This window comes from Ursus americanus, chromosome 8, assembly GCF_024610735.1.
Source record: "Ursus americanus isolate L20-20 chromosome 8, mUrsAme1.1.p, whole genome shotgun sequence".
Lineage (NCBI taxonomy): Eukaryota > Metazoa > Chordata > Mammalia > Carnivora > Ursidae > Ursus > Ursus americanus.
Window position 1 is genome coordinate 53,142,533 of NC_142134.1, and position 18,610 is coordinate 53,161,142.

An 18,610-nucleotide genomic window follows, 5' to 3' on the forward strand; every position below is an offset into this window, starting at 1 on the left:
CATGATTATAACTTTAATAGCTATTCCAGGTAGAACTGATTCGCATGATGTGGGATCTTGGCAGCAGTTTAATTACTTTAGGGTAATGATGTGAATCGCAGTCAGGGGCCAATTTTGGCATCACCGGTTATCACGTGCAATAATTAATATGATTAAGTGTGCTGCTTTAGAAACTCTTTTACTCCCCTCTCTTTGCTAGTGTTTGGAACTTGTCTTCGGAAACTATTGTATAGACAAGGTTTTCTTCCCCTCATTTTCCTCTGTAGGTCAGGATATATTCCTGAGAGCACAGGTATCTTTATTTACTGATTAAAAAAAACACATTTTCTGGAAAATTTTTGCAGAGATAAAGCAGAGGAGGGACTTCTTTGCTTTCTTCATTGCCCTTCTCTTGTCTCCTTCTTTCCTTATTTATTGTTTGCTTGGTCACCTCTCCCACTTTATATAATTTCATGGTTCTTCCAAATGAATTCAAGTTTCCAAGCACCGATGCAAAGACCTTAGCCAATAATAACAACTTCTGTTTGTTGATTGCTTACTGAGTGCCAGCAATCGCTGCAATCGCTTTCCTTGTCTTTTTTAATCTCATCAAAATAACTGCATGCCTTCCGCGATGCGGGTAAAAATAGGAACGCTTATACACGTGAGGCATCTTACCCACGCTGGAAGAGCTGGTAAGTGACGGCTCAGGGACTGAAATCTAAGGGTTCTGTGACCCACAGTACGAGCTTCTCCATACTAACTTCTACCAAAATCTGGTAATCGTAAAAATAACTTTTCTCTCTCAAAGTAACGGTCATTCCTGCAAGGACTGTCCTGCAACATACATATGTGGAGGGGTTGTCGTATGCCAGGACCGTGTCGGAGGCTCAGGGCACGAGACACAGCCCCTGCCCTCAAGTCCCTGAGTCCTTCGGGAGGTAATTACAGTAGCATGAGGTAATGGCTATGATGGGAAATCACAGAAAATATCGTTTAAAATAATGTTAGTGTGGCCAGTCAGAAGGGTATAATGTGTGTCTGAAAAATCCCAGTTAGCTCCAGCCAGAGAATGACTTCCTGCAAAACTATGAAGAAAAGCCAAGGAGTATTACATAGATGATACTATCATCAAATGTTAGCCATCACTGATTATCTCCTGTGGTCAAAAAAAAAGGCGATGGTTCTAGAATTACATTGACCTGGCTTCAAGCTTTTGCTCGATTTCTTATTAAGTGTGTGTCCTTAGCAATTTACTCAACCTGTCTGAACTTCTGTTTCCTCACCTATAAAAACAGATGATAACAAATCTTACCTCCTCTGGTTGTTTGAACCAGGGGTCAGCAAACTTTTTCTTAAAGACACAGAGAGTACTTATTTTGGTTTTTGCTGGCCGTGCAATCTCTGTTACAAGTGCTCGGCTACGCTGTTGTGGGGCAAAAGGAGCCACAGATAATATGCAGGTGAACAAGTGTGCCTCTGTCCTCCTAATAACACTTTATTTATAAAAACCGATGTGCTGGATTTGGCACATGGGCTAGAGCTTGTCAACCCCTGGTTTAAAGGAGGAAAGGGGGGGAAGCGGGGGAAAAATAAACCCAACATATAAAAGTTTCCAGTACACCGTAGGTGCTCAAAAATTGTTCCTTTCCCTTCCTTCGTGCCATTCATTCCACTAGGCATCACAAAGATGCACGTAATCACTGCGTCTCCCTTTTGAGACCCTCACAGTCCAGTTAGGGTGACAGACATGGAAAATATAGACAACAATACAATTTTGCAAGTACCAGTTGTGAGGGAAACAGAGCAAATCGGAAGTTATAGGAGTTGAGTGAAGGAACAGTGGAAGAAAGAACTTCCAGGTAGGGAATCTAAAGAAGGAGGGATGCCCTAAGTGTTGTCAGAGGACGCTGAGTGGACACCGAGTTTAGGTGGGGAAGTGGGGGCTGACTTTCAGGTTCAGGAGTTTACACCTTTTCGTAGATCTCAACCAATGTACCGTTGAGGGTTTTTGAAGAGAACATAGGAAGCACTCAACAGATTATTTGTTGAAGGAATCAGTTCCTCTGAGATGACTGGTGTGATGGTTGGGCACAGAATGGCTGCCAAACGATCAGGTGGGGAGGACTCCGTCCTGGGTGACAGCAGTTAGAACCGGCAGAAAGGACATATCAAAAAGACACTGAGAAGGAGTAAAGGACTTGAGCTGGTGAGTGAACATGGGCAAGACTGCTGGTCAGGGAGGTGGCTGAGGTAGCAGTCTGGTGGCCGGCAGACCAGCAGAACAGTGTTGCCGGCGCAGAACAGAGGATGTCAGGGAGGCTGCTTTTTGGAGGAAACGTCATGAATTCAGAGTCCCTGAAGAACATCCAAGTGGAAGTGTTTAGTGAAATAAGATGGGCTCAAGAAAGAGATTGACTCCGGAAGCAGAGATTTAGACTTCTCATGAGAATGGATGACGTATTGATTCTTGATGAGACCTGAAGATCGAAATAAGCAGTTGGTGTTGGGACAAAGTCAGAGACAACGGCTCTCCTTAGAAATCCAGAAGCATCTCTCTATTTCTTCCTGAATGTAATGGCAATAGAAGCTCTGAGAGACTGGCAAGGTCTCACGGTACTTTTTTTTTTTTTTAACTATAAAAAAAAACAAAGATCAGGAAAAGAATTAGATAAACCCTGGGGAATTCTGATGTCTAGAAACTTCTCTCATACAATCCCGAGAAAAAAACCCCGAGTGTGAACTCCTGAACTATGTAAATTCTGATATGCAGACCTAATACAGAGTAATCCCACTGAATCCCACATCAGCAGAAGACGTGGAAATGTGTCAGCAATGAGAATGATAAAACAACTCTGAGAGAGGGGCGCGTGGGTGGCTCAGTGGGTTAAGCGTCTGAGCCAAAGGCAGATGGATATCCCAGGGTCCTGGGATAGAGTCTGCATCAGGCTCCTTGCTCAGCAGGGGATCTGCTTCTTTCTGTCCCTCTGCCCTTCCCCACTGCTGGTTCTCTCTCTCTCTCTCTCTCTCTCAAATAAATAGATAAAATCTTTAAAAAAACCAAAACCCAAAAAACAACTGTAAGACATTCTCAGCATCTTTTCAAATGCGTGTAGTCAATCATGATTTAGCAAAGCTACGTTCAGATATGGATGCTAATTTGTTGCCCTGTTAAATAAACACAATCTTGTGCCCAGTCTTATGCCAAATTCTCAGTAGATCTCAGGTTGATCTGCTTTTCTTGTGTTACAACTTTTCTTGCTACTACCGTGAGGAACGGAATTCCCTTTGACGAGGAAAAGTGTTCTGTGCGGCCAGAGCAAGAAAAAGGGGTCTTTCTAGAGTACAGTTGTCCTACATTTTCTTTAAGTAACATCAGAAAAGTGTTACTCGGAGGCATTACATCGGGCCCCGTTAGACGCCGACTTCCTATTAAGTCGGTGAGTTGTGGAGAGAGGTGTTACCATCTGAAACAGTTTGGGAAGGGGTTTCATTTTCCACTTTCCATTTACCTATTTCTTGAAGCCAGTGAAACACATTGTATTATGTCATTTGCAGGGTCAAACAAAACAGCCTTTTTCAGAAATACAGAAGAGTGAAGGAATCATAGGATTTAAAACTCGAGCTCCAGGACTTGCCAAGCTTAAACTTCTCGTTTTTTAAAGAGAGAGAACTCAGACCGGAGGGGCTGAATGACTGACTAAACATGGGTCAGCGAATACGCAGCAGAAGCAGGTTTGAACTCAAGAGTCCTCCTTCCCGTTACTTCAAGTGCATCTTGGTCAGAGGTTCGTTTTGGCCGTGGGTGGATTCTCATTCCGTTATGGGGATTTGTAAGAGAAAACTTAAGCCGCAAGCACACTAAAAATGGAGGATTTACATTGAGGACACACCCATCACGCTCCTTTCTTAACACTTCTGAAGGACTGGGACAGCGTCAGAGAGTCCTGTTGACGAGACCTGGTCATTTCTGGGAAAAGCAGAAATCCTTAGAGGAGCAGGCGTAATCCCTTTGACTGAGAACACCAAGGGGACCAGAGAGCCAGCCCTGAAACCTTGATATTTAAAGCAGTTGTCCACAGACATAATGCCTTTAGTTTGATCAAAGAGCCGGGCCACACAATCCCCAAGAACAGGAAGGCTGACGAGAAGGGGGGAAGGGTCCTTTGTCCTCGAGGCCGGCAGGCCTGGAATCCGGATGCTGGCAGGCAGGGCTGCTGGCCTTGCAGGGAGGGCTGAGGCCCGGCCTGTCCCCGGAATCCCTCCCCCTGTCCTCCTTGGGTCCCCACATCAAGAAATCGGCCAGATCCTCGTCCACCCCCCACCCTCAGTCTCTGTCCATTTTCTTCAGCACAGCCATAAAAACAATTTCCTCAGCCCCACGGAATCCACGTTGTTGGATTCCACAATCAGAAAAGGTAAGTGTCCCAATTTAACTCTTGGAGTCTTTCTCCCAGTGTGTGGTTTCCTAAACAAATATTTCATGTATCGTTCAGGTCACATTCTTGACCTTGTTGTTTCAGGTGCCTGATAATTCTGGGCTGATGACAGCCCAGCGAGCACACTGGTCACCCCCATCCCCTCTGCTCCCTTTTCCTCCTGTCCCCTGGCAGCTTTCCCTGGGCCCGTTTTGTCCCAGCCTCTCCCCTATTAATTGCTTTCCCCTGCAGCCTTTTCTCTATCAAAGTGCTTGCCCCTGAAGCCTTACACTTCAGATTCCTGCCCCTGGTGCCCTTGGCTCGTTCGTTATTTAATTTTTCTTTCAGTCCCCTGCCTGTCAGGCAATGTCTGCACACGGGGATTGTTTTCATTTTTGAAAGTCTCCAAACACAGCTCGCAGCCTTGGAGATAAGCTTTAAAAAAATTATAACACTCTTTGGTGCATGTGCCCCTGTGCGCACCCACACATAAATGAGTGAGGGGGGGGCTTTGGATCCACCCACGTTCTCAGAAGCAGAATTTTCACGATGAAAGGGCTTTCTGCACTGCCCTTTGGCCCTGACAGCAACACGACCGCTAATGCCCGCTCTCCTGCTTAGCAAGTAGCTGGGAAGGGAATTTCTTTTCCGAATGGATATATACAGAAAGCGTCTTCCAGAGGCTTTGCAGCCTTGCGCTAAGCTGGCTGAAGTCACTTCAGAGATCCAGTCTAGTGGAGGGGACGGCATGACCACAGAATGAGGAGACACATCTTATAGTAGTTGATGGAAGTCTAGTCATGCAGGAAAGCATTCAGAATAGTCAGGAAAGAGGAGAACAGAGTGGACCTCTGGGGAAGAGCGACTTTTGGATTCAGGAAAGTTCTTTCTCTGATTTTTTTTTGACTTCTTCTTCTTTTTTTTTTTTAATCCCTAAACTTTAGATATGTTCGACATTGCCATGAGCCAAGCTGTGTTCCCACAAAACTCCTATGTCAAAGTCCTAACCCCCAGGATCTCCAAATGTGACTGTATTTGGAGGCAGGGTCTTTAAAGAGGTAATTGAGTTAAAAATAAGGTCATTAGTGGGGGCCTCAATCCACTATGACTGGTTTCCTTATAAGAAGAGGAAATTAGGGCGCCCAGATGGCTCAGGCAATTGAGCATCCAACTCTAGGTTTCGGCTCAGGTCATGATCTTGTGGTCAGGAGATCGAGCCCTGAGGCAGGCGCTGTGCTCAGCAGGGAGTCCGCTTGAGGTTCTCTCTCCTCTGCCCCTCCCTCCACTCGTGTGTGCTCTCTCAAATAAATAAAGGAAATATTTTTTTAAAAAAGTAAAAGAGGAAATTTAGACACGACGTGTACAGAGGGAAGATCTTATGAGGGAGAAGACGGCCATCTGCAAGCCAAGGAGAGGTTCAGATGAAAACAACTCTGCCAACACCCTGATCGAAGCCTTCTGGCCTCCAGGACTGTGAGGAAATACATTTCCGTTGTTTACGCCCCCCGGTCTGTGGCACTTGGTGATGGCAACCCTACAAACCAATACAAACATCGGTGTTTCAAGATGGTGTTTGTTCGAGTGGACAATGGACTTAATCAGAAAGTACGGTCTGGCCAAGAAGTGGCTCTTCTGCCCCTACGTGGGCTTGCAGGCGCTTGTCTAGATTCCAGATGAGATTTCTGACCTCAACTTGGAGCGGATCGATGTTGATGAGGGGTCTCCAAGGCAATCTCCTCTCTAGGTCCTAATAGCTATATGGTGATAAGACTTCCCTTCCTTCTCGTCTCTTACTAGACTGATTCCTAAAGTATTAGGTGGGAACGAAATGAAATTGCCTTTTTATGTGGGTCAGAAAAGTTGAGCTAAATACATGTGGTATCCTGAAACAGAATGACATTGTGGAAAAACTGGTGGAAGCCAAACGAAGCAGTTCAGGGAATAGCAATGTACCAATATTAATTTCTTAGGTTGCCAAAGGCATCATGGTTACATACCATGTTAACATTAAGGGGAATTGAGTGAAAATATACAGAAATGCTTTATACAATCTTTGCAACATTTCTATAAAACTTAAAATTATTCCTGGGGTGCCTCAGTGGCTCAGTTGCCTAAGCATTCAACTCTTTCCTTTTTTTTAAAGATTTTTTCATTTATTTATTCAACAGAGATAGAGACAGCCAGCAAGAGAGGGAACACAAGAAGGGGGAGTGGGAGAGGAAGAAGCAGGCTCCTAGCGGAGGAGCCTGACGTGGGGCTCGATCCCATAACACCGGGATCACGCCCTGAGCTGAAGGCAGACGCTTAACCACTGTGCCACCCAGGCACCCCTAAGCATTCAACTCTTGATTTCAGCTCGGGTCATGATCTCAGGGTCATGAGATTGAGCCCCGCCTTGGGCTTTGCCCTGAGCATAGAACCTTCTTAGGAAGGCCCTCTGCCACTCCCCTCCTGCTCTCTCTCTCTCTCAAAACAAAACAAAATCCAAAAAACAAAAAACCTAAAATTAATCCAAAATAATTTTTTTTCCCAAAAATATTTGAATATTGGCAATTGTACATGGTTTAAACTAATACATCAAGCCCAGGGGCTTGGATATAAAGCCTGCTAATTCAACCTTTTCATTTTCTAGTTGTAGGATCTATAGATGGTTTTTAAAGGCTATTCGTACCTTGGCAGCTCACACCCTGGATGCCTGGCCAGCCTGAGTAAGAGTAAGAAGTAACTGAGTGAACCTTCAAAGAGGACCCGATGGCCATTACCGGGGGACAGCCTTGAGCCAAGACATGTGGATGGGGCTTCCCTTCTCCTCTGATTCGACAAGGAGAAACCTGATTTCTTAAGGACTCTAGGCTGTTGCAATGGATGACTACCTCTACCTTTCTCGACAGCCAGTGGGCACCCAACATAGCCTCATTCCAGGAGAAACGGTCTCTTTCAACTCCCTTCCTCGGTTAGAGAGCCTTCCTTTCTTCCCCACCGGGTCCTGAGAAGACAGAGGATTGTGATACCTCAGTCTGGGGGGAGTCCAGAGTCTCATTTTAAAGGAAAAGAACCTGCTTGCAGTTCTACCTCTGAAACTAGAAAGTTAATCCTCGTCAGACCAAGACCACATGAGAGACTTGTTTTGTTTGGCTGCCAAGCATTTACCATTTTAAAGAATTATCTGTCACACTTTAAAACTGCAAAGCTTCACAAAACCATCTACGTGTTTGGCTTCTCTTGAACAATCAGAAGTTCTAGCAACAGAGACCTATATTCCTGTGTGGAAGAGACTGGGTGGAGCCGAGTAGCCAGTAGGCTCTCTCAAGGGGCCCCGTGTTCACCATTTCGTGTAGTCCCACACAGCCCTCTCTACCCATTCATCCTACCTGCTGGACCACTTCAAACACCTGAGTTTGAAACCCCTGGTATAGATCAGTGTTTGTCGTACTACAGGTCATGGTCCACATGTGAGTCATGAAATCAGTGTAGTGGATAGCCTACACTGGAAAAAGAAAAAAGGTGGGGGGAGAAAAAGAGAAGGAAATAGAAACTACCAGAATATATCACCTGTAGTAAGGGTACGGGCTAGTTCGTGAAACCTTTGTGTCAGTCGTGTAGGTGAGGGCTTGCACTAGGTGACCGTATAAAATATCTTTCTTCCTGTGAGTTGCAATAAAAACGTTTGAAAGCCAAGACTAATGAAAATTTAAATAATCCCACCTTTTTATTCAACATTTAGTTTGCCATATTTGCTTAATGTTTTTGTTTTGTTTTCCCGTAAATAACCCAAGAGGTGGGAGGGGTATTTGTTATATAAACACAATCACAGAATTCGTGCAAACATGATAACGCGGATCCCTGGGGACACCAGTAGAAGATCTGTAATAAAGGATTAAAGCATCTAATTGAAATGAAAGAAGAGCTAAATCTCCTTGGTGTTCCTAAAACCTACGGTCCACCAGATTGCATAGTTGTATGGTTTTAAGTTAGATCATATGAAATAATAATTGGATTAGTTATATATAGGCTTATATATATATATATTTATATTATTTATATACATATTACTTATATAGGTCATCTGGGGCAACCAATACTCTAGATGAGCACTGTTCAATAGAACTTTCTCTGATGATGGAAAAATTCTATCTCTGCTCTGTTCAATATGGTAACCATTAGCCACATGTGCCCCTTTGGTGTTTGAAATGTAGCCAGTGTGACTGATTGTCTGGATTTTTCATTTTAATTAATTTAAACTTAAAAATTAAATGTATTAATTAACACATTTAAATTTAATTAGCTCAAACATATGGGTAGTGACTGCCATATTAGACAGCAGAGCTCTAGACTCTAGAACGAGTATCTTGAAAGAAGGAGGGCTCTGTTTCTTTCCTGTTTTCTGCCCTAGAATGCCCATTGCTCTGGTGGAATCATCGTGTTCAGGCGCCGCACACCGAAGAGCGAGGAGGGCTAAGAGTACAGTTTATGTTCTTTAGTTCAGCTTATTGCTACAGACAAGGGATCCAGCGTCCAAATGCGGACTGTCTAAATTCTTATCCTCCCTGATTTCTGTGGGTTTTTTTTCCAAATTAAAAATTGTTTAAGGAAGATTATGTGATTTTGAAGTGTATAGTTAAAAACTATAATAACTGTTAATAATTGCAATTGTAATAATAAATGTAATAAGAATAGTAACAAAACGAGGAGTCATGTTTCAACTGCTTACCACGTACTTGGTGCCGTGATAAGCACTTTGTATGCCTTATGCCGCTTGTTCTGCTCATCCTCTGAGATCGGAGGTATTAACCCAAATGACGAAACTGATGTTTGTGAAGGTTAAGTAACTGGCAAGGTCGCTCAGGTAGCGAGTGAAGGAGCTGGAACGTGAATCCGGTTCTGTCTGGCTACAAACCCCTTCCTATATCATTATGCTGTCCTAGCCGGTGCTAATCAGTTGTTTTTTCCATCAGCTCATTACTTCCTTGATAAAAACTTGGCTGAGATGAATTATTAATGGCAGTGCTAGGACTAGGGCCTCATTCTTAGGATTCTGAGCTGCATCCTCTCTACCCCCTTATCATAGATACTGCTTTGGCCACATTGCAGGAATGTGCCTGTGGGCTTCCCTGGAGCCTAAGCATTGTTCACTTTGGGGCCCCTTTCCTCCGTAACAATAAAAGTTGTATCTTGTTCCTTTGGTCTAAAGACAAACATATTAATATTCTCTATTAAGCCATTTTCTTTTACCTAAACATCCCCCCCCTTCTGGTTTTAAGAGAAATTGGAAATTGGAACATTATCCTGAGCCCTATGCTAGGTAGAATAATGGCCCCTCAAAGATATCCACATCTTCATCTCCAGGACCTTGAAAATGCCACTTTATATGGCCACATGAACCTTGCAGATATGATTACACTCAGAAACTTGAGATGAGAAGAGTGTCCTGGACTATTCGAGTGAGCCCAGGAGAATCCCAAGGGTCCTCAAAGGAGAATCAGAGAAGGAGATGTGATGGCAGAAGCCAAATGAGCAATCCTCAAGCGGCCTGGAGGAGGAGGACGGTCACGGCTAAGGGGTGCAGGCAGCCTAGGGTGGAGTGCCCGGCACCATCCGTGTGTGATGAAGGAAAGGCAGAAATCGGGAGAATTCTTTTCACACCTCCAAGGAATCATAGGATTAAAAGTGGTTATGAAAGACACTGCCGGCTCAACTACTGAGTGGCCCTTCTCCTGAAGAATCTGCCATCAGCGTCTACCCGTGTTTTCCTCAGAAGGCTCAGTGCCGGTGAAACTGCTGGCTGGAACTGTTTGCTTTCGCCAGGGCGTGCGATTCAGATGCTCTGCAGAGCCCACGCCTGGAAGAGGGTGAGCAGCCTCGGGGGAGGTGCTGAAGCAGAGAACCCAGGGCCGAGAGGGGAGACGAATGGAAAGGGGACAAGTCATGAACAGACCCGAAAATGCCAAGGAAAAGGGGAATCAAAAAAAGGGAGACTGTAAAAATGAAAAAAGATGTTCACAAGCACAGGAAACAACAGACGTTGGTGGGGTACAGAGAAAGGGGAACCCTCTTACACGGCCGGTGGGAATGCACACTGGAAAACCACCACTCTGCAAAACAGTATGCAGGTGCCCCAGAAAGTTAGACATAGAGCTACCCTACAACCCAGCAATTACACTACGAGGTATTTACCCAAAGGATAGAGAAATACAGATCGAAGGCACATGCACCCCAATGTTTATAGCAGCAATGTCCACAATAGCTAAACTGTGGAAAGAGCCCAATGTCCACTGACAGATGAATGGATAAAGGAGATGTAACATATATATTACTAGATATAGATACAGATATCCCCACACAATGGAATATTACTCAGCCATCAAAAAGAATGCAATCTCTCCACTTGCAATGCCATGGATGGGGCTGGAGAGTATAATGCTAAGTGAAACAAGTCAGAGAAAGACAAATACTGCATGATTTCACTCATATGTGGAATTTAAGAAACAAAGCAGATGAACATAGAAGAAAGGAAAGAAAAATAAAATAAGATAATAAGAGAGACTCTTGACTATAGAGAACAAATTGAAGGTTGCTGGAGGAGAGGTGGCTGGGGGGATGGGCTAGATGGGGGATGGGCATTAAGGAGGGCACTGGTGATGAGCACTGGGTGTTGTAGGTAAGTGATGAATCACTAAATTCTACACCTGAAATGAATACTACACTATATGTTAACTAACTTGAATTTAAAATTTTGGAAGAAAAATAATAATAAAGATGAGAAACTGGAAAAAAAAAGAAAAAAGATGTTCACAGAAGAACAAAGAAAAGAAAAAGAAAAGAAGAGAAGAAAGAAAAGAAAAGAAAAAAAGAAAAGAAAAGAAGGAAAGAAGGGAGGAAGGGAGGGAGCGAGGGAGGGAGGGAGGAAGGAAGGAAGGAAGGAAGGAGGGAAGGAAGGAAAGAATCTGGGATTTGAAAGGACCCAGGAGGAAAGGTAAGGAAAAAAGATAAAAAGCAAAACCAGTCATGGGCTTAAGAGTAACCTTCCTTTCTTTCCTGATGCTGAGTGCAGAGCTGAACTTTGCAGGCTGGAAGCCATCTGCGGCCATCAATCCGAGCCCCATGCTGTGGCCACGGTCAGTGGGATTTGCACAGGTGGGACAGTGGCAGAATGCAACCTGAGACATGAAAGGGCTCCCATTCAGTCAGAGGCTGCGTTTTCTCTGCTCTCCTTACACAAAGCTGCTATTGACATCACAGTGGCTCCCTATGACTCGTGCTGTTCACTGCCCAAGCTCAGAGGCTCCCGTCTCGACCTCTAAGGGAGTAGGCTCTATGCTCAAATTTGTACATAATGTCCATGTTCTCTGTGTGTGGGGGGGTCATCATTCAGCTTAATGCCTATAGCAGTTGGTTCCAGGCAACCTTTCATCCCTTCATGTCTCTTCATAAAGAACTTGAAAAAAAAAAAGGAGATATTTCTTTTAAAAAACAATGTTCAGTATGTATGTATATATTGACTATTGATATACCGAATACGGGAGCATTCTATGGGTATACGCATGCCCACATACGTCTGCATGCACGTATGTAACCATGTCATGCTTCAGTTTCTAGGAAACCGAGAACAAAGCATGATAAAGTAGCTTCCTATAATCCAGAGTTTCTCTTTGGTTTCTATTTTTACATTTTAAAAGAGCACATCTCACAAGGAGATGCCTTCCTTAGCCCTCGAGATTATTAAGTGAGACCGCTCTCAGATGGGCCTTTCTTGTGGTTTTTCCTTTTACCCATTTCAGTTGACTTTTGCACATATAATCACTCATTTTTATAAGATTTACCCAGAGAATTTTTTAAACAGATGTTGTCCATGCAGTTTGTAATTGTCCTCCTCAAATTGTGCTCGGTGCGTTGGCACTCCCCAGGGTTTGGGGTATTTCACTTAGTAGTTCTTCCTTCCTTGCCTAACCCTGGGAGGTCTCGCAGCCACGTCTGGTCTGCAGGAATCACGGACAGCTCTGTTTTCTGTTTTTCACACAGTTCACTTTTCCGTCCTGGCTTAGGGACTGAGACCTTATTCCTTGTTTTTCTTCTTCTTCTTTTTTTTTGAAATGGCTCCTATGTTTTCACAGAGGACGGCATTTCAGCTTTGTCAACTTGGGTATCAAACCTGTGCACCAACGAGCAAACAGGACAGCAGCTACATGACTTCAACCTTATTTTTTAAATTTGCTTCCATTTCTCCTGCCCTGAAGAGTTGATATGTTTTAGTCTTCTTTTAGACAAGGTGTTCAACTGCGCTCTATGGTACTTATCATATCCAAGGCATCAGTGCTCGGTGCTTTCCAAATAGTCAGTAATTCAATCCGCAGGGCAACCTTGGGAGAATGGTGCAGGATTCTTTGTATTTTGTGGTTGAGGAAATGGTGGGACAGAGAGGTGAGTCACTTGCACAAAGTCACACTTCTGGTAAGGAGTGTTGAGATTCAAACCCAGACCCTCGGGGCCCGACTTCAAGCTGTTAACCACTACACCAGAAGAAAACAGAGCATGGAGATGTCTTGCTTTCAGACTTCTCCGATGAGTTGGTTCAGTGTTTCCAGGGCTAACACCAATTTTGTCTCTGTTTACAGTAGACTCAAGTGCTTTTTTTTCCCCCCCAAGTATTTTATAAAAAGTATTACAACTCCCAGCAAACGCAGAGTCCTATGATCCTGCTCAGGCATTTTATTGACATTTTTCCCTTTTTTAGGCAAAGTCAGGTGGGCTGAGTTTCTCACTCGGGGAAGTCTGATGGCACGTGGGCCCCTTCTCATCATTCACTGCCTTCACCCCCTTCTGGAAATTTTTCATGAGTTTTTCCATCAACATGCAATGCCTGATTTATGTTTTGAGAGCCACACCCGTTTCAACAACACACACAGATGCCATACATAAAGGAAAGGTGACCTTTACCCATGAAAAGAATTTTGATGAATTGCAGGAAGTAATACACTGTGCAGGAAAAATAGTCTTCTGATCTTTGTTGTTGTTGTTGTCCAATATAAACCACTTCCCATGAAGAGCAATCTACATCTAATGAGGTTCATTAACTGTAGACTACAAAGACCCCCAGCATGAGAGAATAATTCCACTTGTGCTGGTCTCTGATTTACTCCTACTGGGGGGGGGGGTGCATACTGGGGAGACAGGAGGAGGCTGAAGGCTCTTGGAAGGAATGACTAAAGGTATTTAGACTAGTCGATGACTATTTCTCAGTTATAGAACATGAGCTTGGAGCCTCTATAGCAATGTTTTCAAACTATGGATCGGGACATCTTAGTGGACTCTGAGATCAATATTGAAAGACATAGAAAAATAAAAAGGTGAAGGAGAAGAGAAAACATCAGAACGCGTGACACGGAGTGAAGACAGACAGTGTTTTGTGAATCTTCCCTCACTGTTAGGCATACTAAGTTGCAATGTAAAACGATATCTCTTACTATGTATTCCATTCAACAAAAAGCTTGTAAAACACTGCTCTGTAGAATAAAAGCAACCGCAGGCATTTTGTCCACCTTCTGAGAACTTAAACTGCAAGCCAAAAATGACAGCTCTTAAGGTTCTAAAAATATGAGGGGAATTTATACCAGCGATTCTGTAGGGAGTACTAAGAGGGATCCGTTGAAACAGGGGTAAGTGACTCTACTCTTCTTGCCAGTGAGAGTGCATTTCTGAGGTGAGGTCAAGAATTCTGAAGAGAGAGGTCAGAGTCTAAGGAGATGTGAGGCCATTCGGTTGTTCCAACATCGCGGGCTGGGAGAGGATCCATGAGGCAATGGGGTTGATGAAGATAAATCGTGAAAATGTCCTCCTGGTAAGAGTGAAGGAACAGAGATACAGAAGAGAGCAGGAGAAGGAACTAGATGTAGCAAACTAGATGCCTGTTGGCCAAAACTGAACCGTGGCTGTGTAGCTTTTGACAGGTCTGGTATATACAAAATTAAGACATTCCCACAAAAGTTGGGATTTTCATTTTCTCTAGATGAGTCAGAAAACATGGCCCCTCTGAGATGCAGTCATGCATGGCAATAATTGTCTGGAGCCAACAAGCACTGGCTCCCTCCTGGGACAGCCACGAGTACCTTTGGCTCTTTAAATTGAAATTAAATGAGCAGCTCAGTCCCTCAGTTACAGTGGCCGCATTTCAAATGTTCAATAGCTATGTGTAGCTAGTGTCCACCATATTGGCCAGTACAGGCAAAGACCATTTTCATCATCAGAAAGGTCCAGTGGATAGCAATGAGTTTAGAGCCTCTGTCTCACTCTCTGTTCCCTTGCCCGGGGCCAGCCCCAACCCTTTTCATTACCTGTCTCACTCTTTAGGCATTTCTCTTTGCAACTCCCATAATAAAATGTTTATGTTAGGTTGGCCGAAAAGCTCTGTGACTTAATCTTGGGAATCAAAACCTATCTCGATTGACCACAGACTCACTGAAGTATCTTGAATTGAGTGTGTGCGTGTGTGTTCTTTGCAAAGTAAGGAGTGACATGAGAATCACAGAGACTGTATATGTGTAAATGGTGTCTTACAAAGTTACCAGAATAGAAGAATTATGGATTTCAGTTTGAGTTCTTCACTACAGGGGAAAGCTAGAGAGAAAGACACCTCGTTTCCTGTTCTCAACAACTACGGATATCCACTGGGGTGAACAGGACAGAACCAACAGGACCAAATCTGATGAGAAAAGCTAACAGTAAAACAATGGATAACTTTCCAGATAAAAGTTAATATTCTGTTCGGATATATATATGGTTAGGTAACTTCTGGCTCTGCCCATATATCACAGAACATACAGAAGAACTAATAGTGATTCGGTGTATTTGATCAATGTGGGAAGCCATCTGAGACAGATCAGATTGGAGAGAATCATTCGGCTTGAGTTGTCTGACACTTCTAAATTATTCAGATAAGCGTAAATATCATCTGTGCAGGCACGGTTGTTCAATATTCATCTCTGAGCTCAGTAAAACATCTGACGTGTGCATGCACGTGTGCACACACACCCCCCTTTAATTCCCAAGAGCGCATTACTGTTCCTATGAACCTAAGAGGGAAGCAGAGTGCTCTTAGGGTTATTACATGTTAACAAATTTAGGATCCTGTTGTGTTTTAGTGAATTTTATGTGTTGTTTCTCCTGTCTTGGTTCGCTTGCCTTGCCATAAACTCCCCTGCTGTAGAAATATGTGGAAAATATGAAAGGATCCCGAAAGAATTCTTTTGGCAGCAAGAAAATTTTGTTTTTCAACCTGCATTTGTTCACTATCGTCACTACCTACATGTTTCCAGGTTCACATATGAAAATAATTATTCCTCACTTCAGGAAGTCTGTTTTTAAAAAGTGAGTTTGGCTTCAGAGGGTCTAGCCCCCTTAGCAGGGGCAGTCCAGCCCAGGACAGGAGCCCTGGCCTGGGGGCAATCTGAACTTTCCTGGGCTGTTACCTCTTGGCACTTGCGCTGGATTCCTGGGAATAGGGGCTGGGTCCCACCTGACAGGGAACCCATACACGTCTGTCCCTAAGAGCCGAGAATAGGCTCACAGCGGAGGAGCAAAGTCCCTGGGGACAGCTCTCTCCCAATTTCCCAGGGTCAAGGCCAGATGCTCCAACCCCAGGGCTTTTCCAGGCACAGGAGAAAGGGCCCAGCCCAGAGTCAAGGCAGCTGTCCTCTGGCCCCTGATGTGTGACCTTAGGCAAGTCTTTGACCAGCTATGAGGGTCTGTTTGCTTAGGTGAATGAAGGATTTCAAATGGATCAGCCTTCCTTTTGATAATTATAAAAACCCCATGTCCTCCTTGGGTCTACATTAGTCACTGCAAAATCGACCTCTATCCGAAGCATCGATGGAATCAAGATCAATGTCACGCCTCCCGAATAAAACAGAAAACATTCACATTTGTACACTTGTGGGAGTGAAGCCTACTAAAGAGCCCCACAGCAGCGCTTCTCAAATTGTGGTGTCAACTGGCCGGTGAGGGAGGGAGAGGGACAAACAGACTCCAAGCTGAGCTCGGAGCCTGACGCGGGGCTCCATCTCACGACCCTGAGATCATGACCTGAGCTGAATCCAAGAGTCAGGCGCTCAACCGACTGAGCCACCCAGGTACCCCAAGCCGTGTCTGCTCTATGCTCTATCCAGAATCTTAAAAAAATGCTTGTAGGTGCTCAATACATGTTTCTTGAGTGAACGAATGAATGAATGAATGAATGAAAGAAAAAGTACACCAATAACTTCCTTTGGCTATTCTTGTAGGCCCCACTCCAGGTAGAAAGTCTGGCTCGCTTCAGTCCCCTCACCGCCTACCTAACTCTCACAGCCCGGAGGAGACTCCCAGACCAGGTCAGAGTGACAGGTCTGATTGGTTATTTCCTGGAGACACCTGCCAGTTGACAAAAATAAAGTGATTACTGGTTGACACAGGGACTTAAGAAATGACACTGTAACCCTATATAGATGGAGATGATTTTATCTCGATAATTCATTTTTTAATAAATCATATTAATGGCCCTCGTTTTCGAGCATTTACTCTGTGTCAAGTACATAATGATGGCCAGCCTTTATGAAGCCTATGTGCCAAGCATTTTAAATGTATTACTTCGTTTAAGCCTGACTAAGCCCAAGATAAACCCATTATCTTCACATGACAGCTAAAACTGAGCAGGGGTAAGTTGAGTCTTTTGCCCGAGGTCATACAAGTAGTAAGTTGTCAAGTGGGATCACCTTTTTCTGTCTGACCCCCAAATCCATGATCCATTCCCTTCTATCCAGTCTTAAATCTGCTCTGAGGAGGAGCAAGGGTACATTCTGCCCCAGATGGAAATGATGAGCAGTGGAGGTGAGGGAGGGACAGGGTAAGCAAAGAAATATAGGGGAGCTCCCACCTTGTGTCAGGCATATGTGACCCTCATAGGCAGGAATTATAATCTCCCTTTTATAAGGGAAGGAAGAAAGCTGCAGACAGAGACTTAGCTCAGTGCGCCAGGGACCTAGGAGAAATTCAAAGGAGCAGATCCAGGCCTTTCTGGGCTCTGCTTTCACATTCGGGTCTACCCAAACATGAAGCCCTCTGCCTTACTCAGGTCTGAGGCACTTTAGGGACAACTCTGGGCCTAAATCTTCTCATCCCTTCGACCCTTGTCTTGACAGGAGCACCCTGCAGTACTGTCGCTGGGTTATCAACTCTGCTCAGCAGAGGGACAGAAAACACTACAATTCTGAATTTGTCTGTATTCTAGAGTAAATCCTTTATTGCGTCTCAAGGAAAGTTGCTGTTATCCAAACATGTTCCAGAACATAGAGCCTCAGTGATGCTTTCATTCATCAGAAACCATGGCGGTGGGACATCTGCTGTTAGTTCCAGGGGACAAATGATACTTGATTTGCTGCTCTATCTTAAGTGTTAAAGTATGGGCATTTTACATCGTTTCTCCCTCCCTTCTTCCTTCCCTCCCTCCTTCCTTCCCTTCCTCACCCCCATTCTTCTTCCCTTCCTTCAAAAAAAAAAAAAAAAAAGATAACATTAAAAGGTACAATTTGCAGAATATTTTAACTTGGAACTCTCTTGACTTGTTGAAAGTAGTCGTTATGAAATTATTGATTCAACTTTTGCATTGATAGAACTTTCGACAAGGGCTTCTGTTGAGCATAATTCTGAATACATTTATTTCTTACGAAGTGATCTGGCCCAGTGTCTTAGGTAGAGTTCTGGATGTGTCCCAGAGCTGTTCCCAAAAGTTCTGTCTTAGTCATTTGGGCTGCTATAACAGGATACCACAGACTGAGTGGCCTATAAACAATAAACATTTATTTCTCACAGCTCTGGAGGCTGGAAATCCTAGCTCAAGGACCTGGCCAATTCAGTGTCTAGTGAGGGTCACAGACAGCCACCTTCTTGCTGTGACCTCACCTGACAGAAAGGGCAAGACACCTCCCTGGGGTCTCTTTCATAAGGGCACTGATCCCATTCATGAGGGCTCTACCCATGGGACCTAATCCCCTCCAAAATACCCCCACCAAAATACCATGATATGGAAGATTCGGTTTCAACACATGAATTTTGGGAGGGTACGACCTTCAGTGTACATAGAAAGTTCCTTCTCAATAAGGTAACTTTTCAATGTTTCCTCAGGAAGTCCAATTTTCAGGTTGCGTATCTGATCCTCCTGCTCAAACATTTCTTTGTGAGCTCAGAGG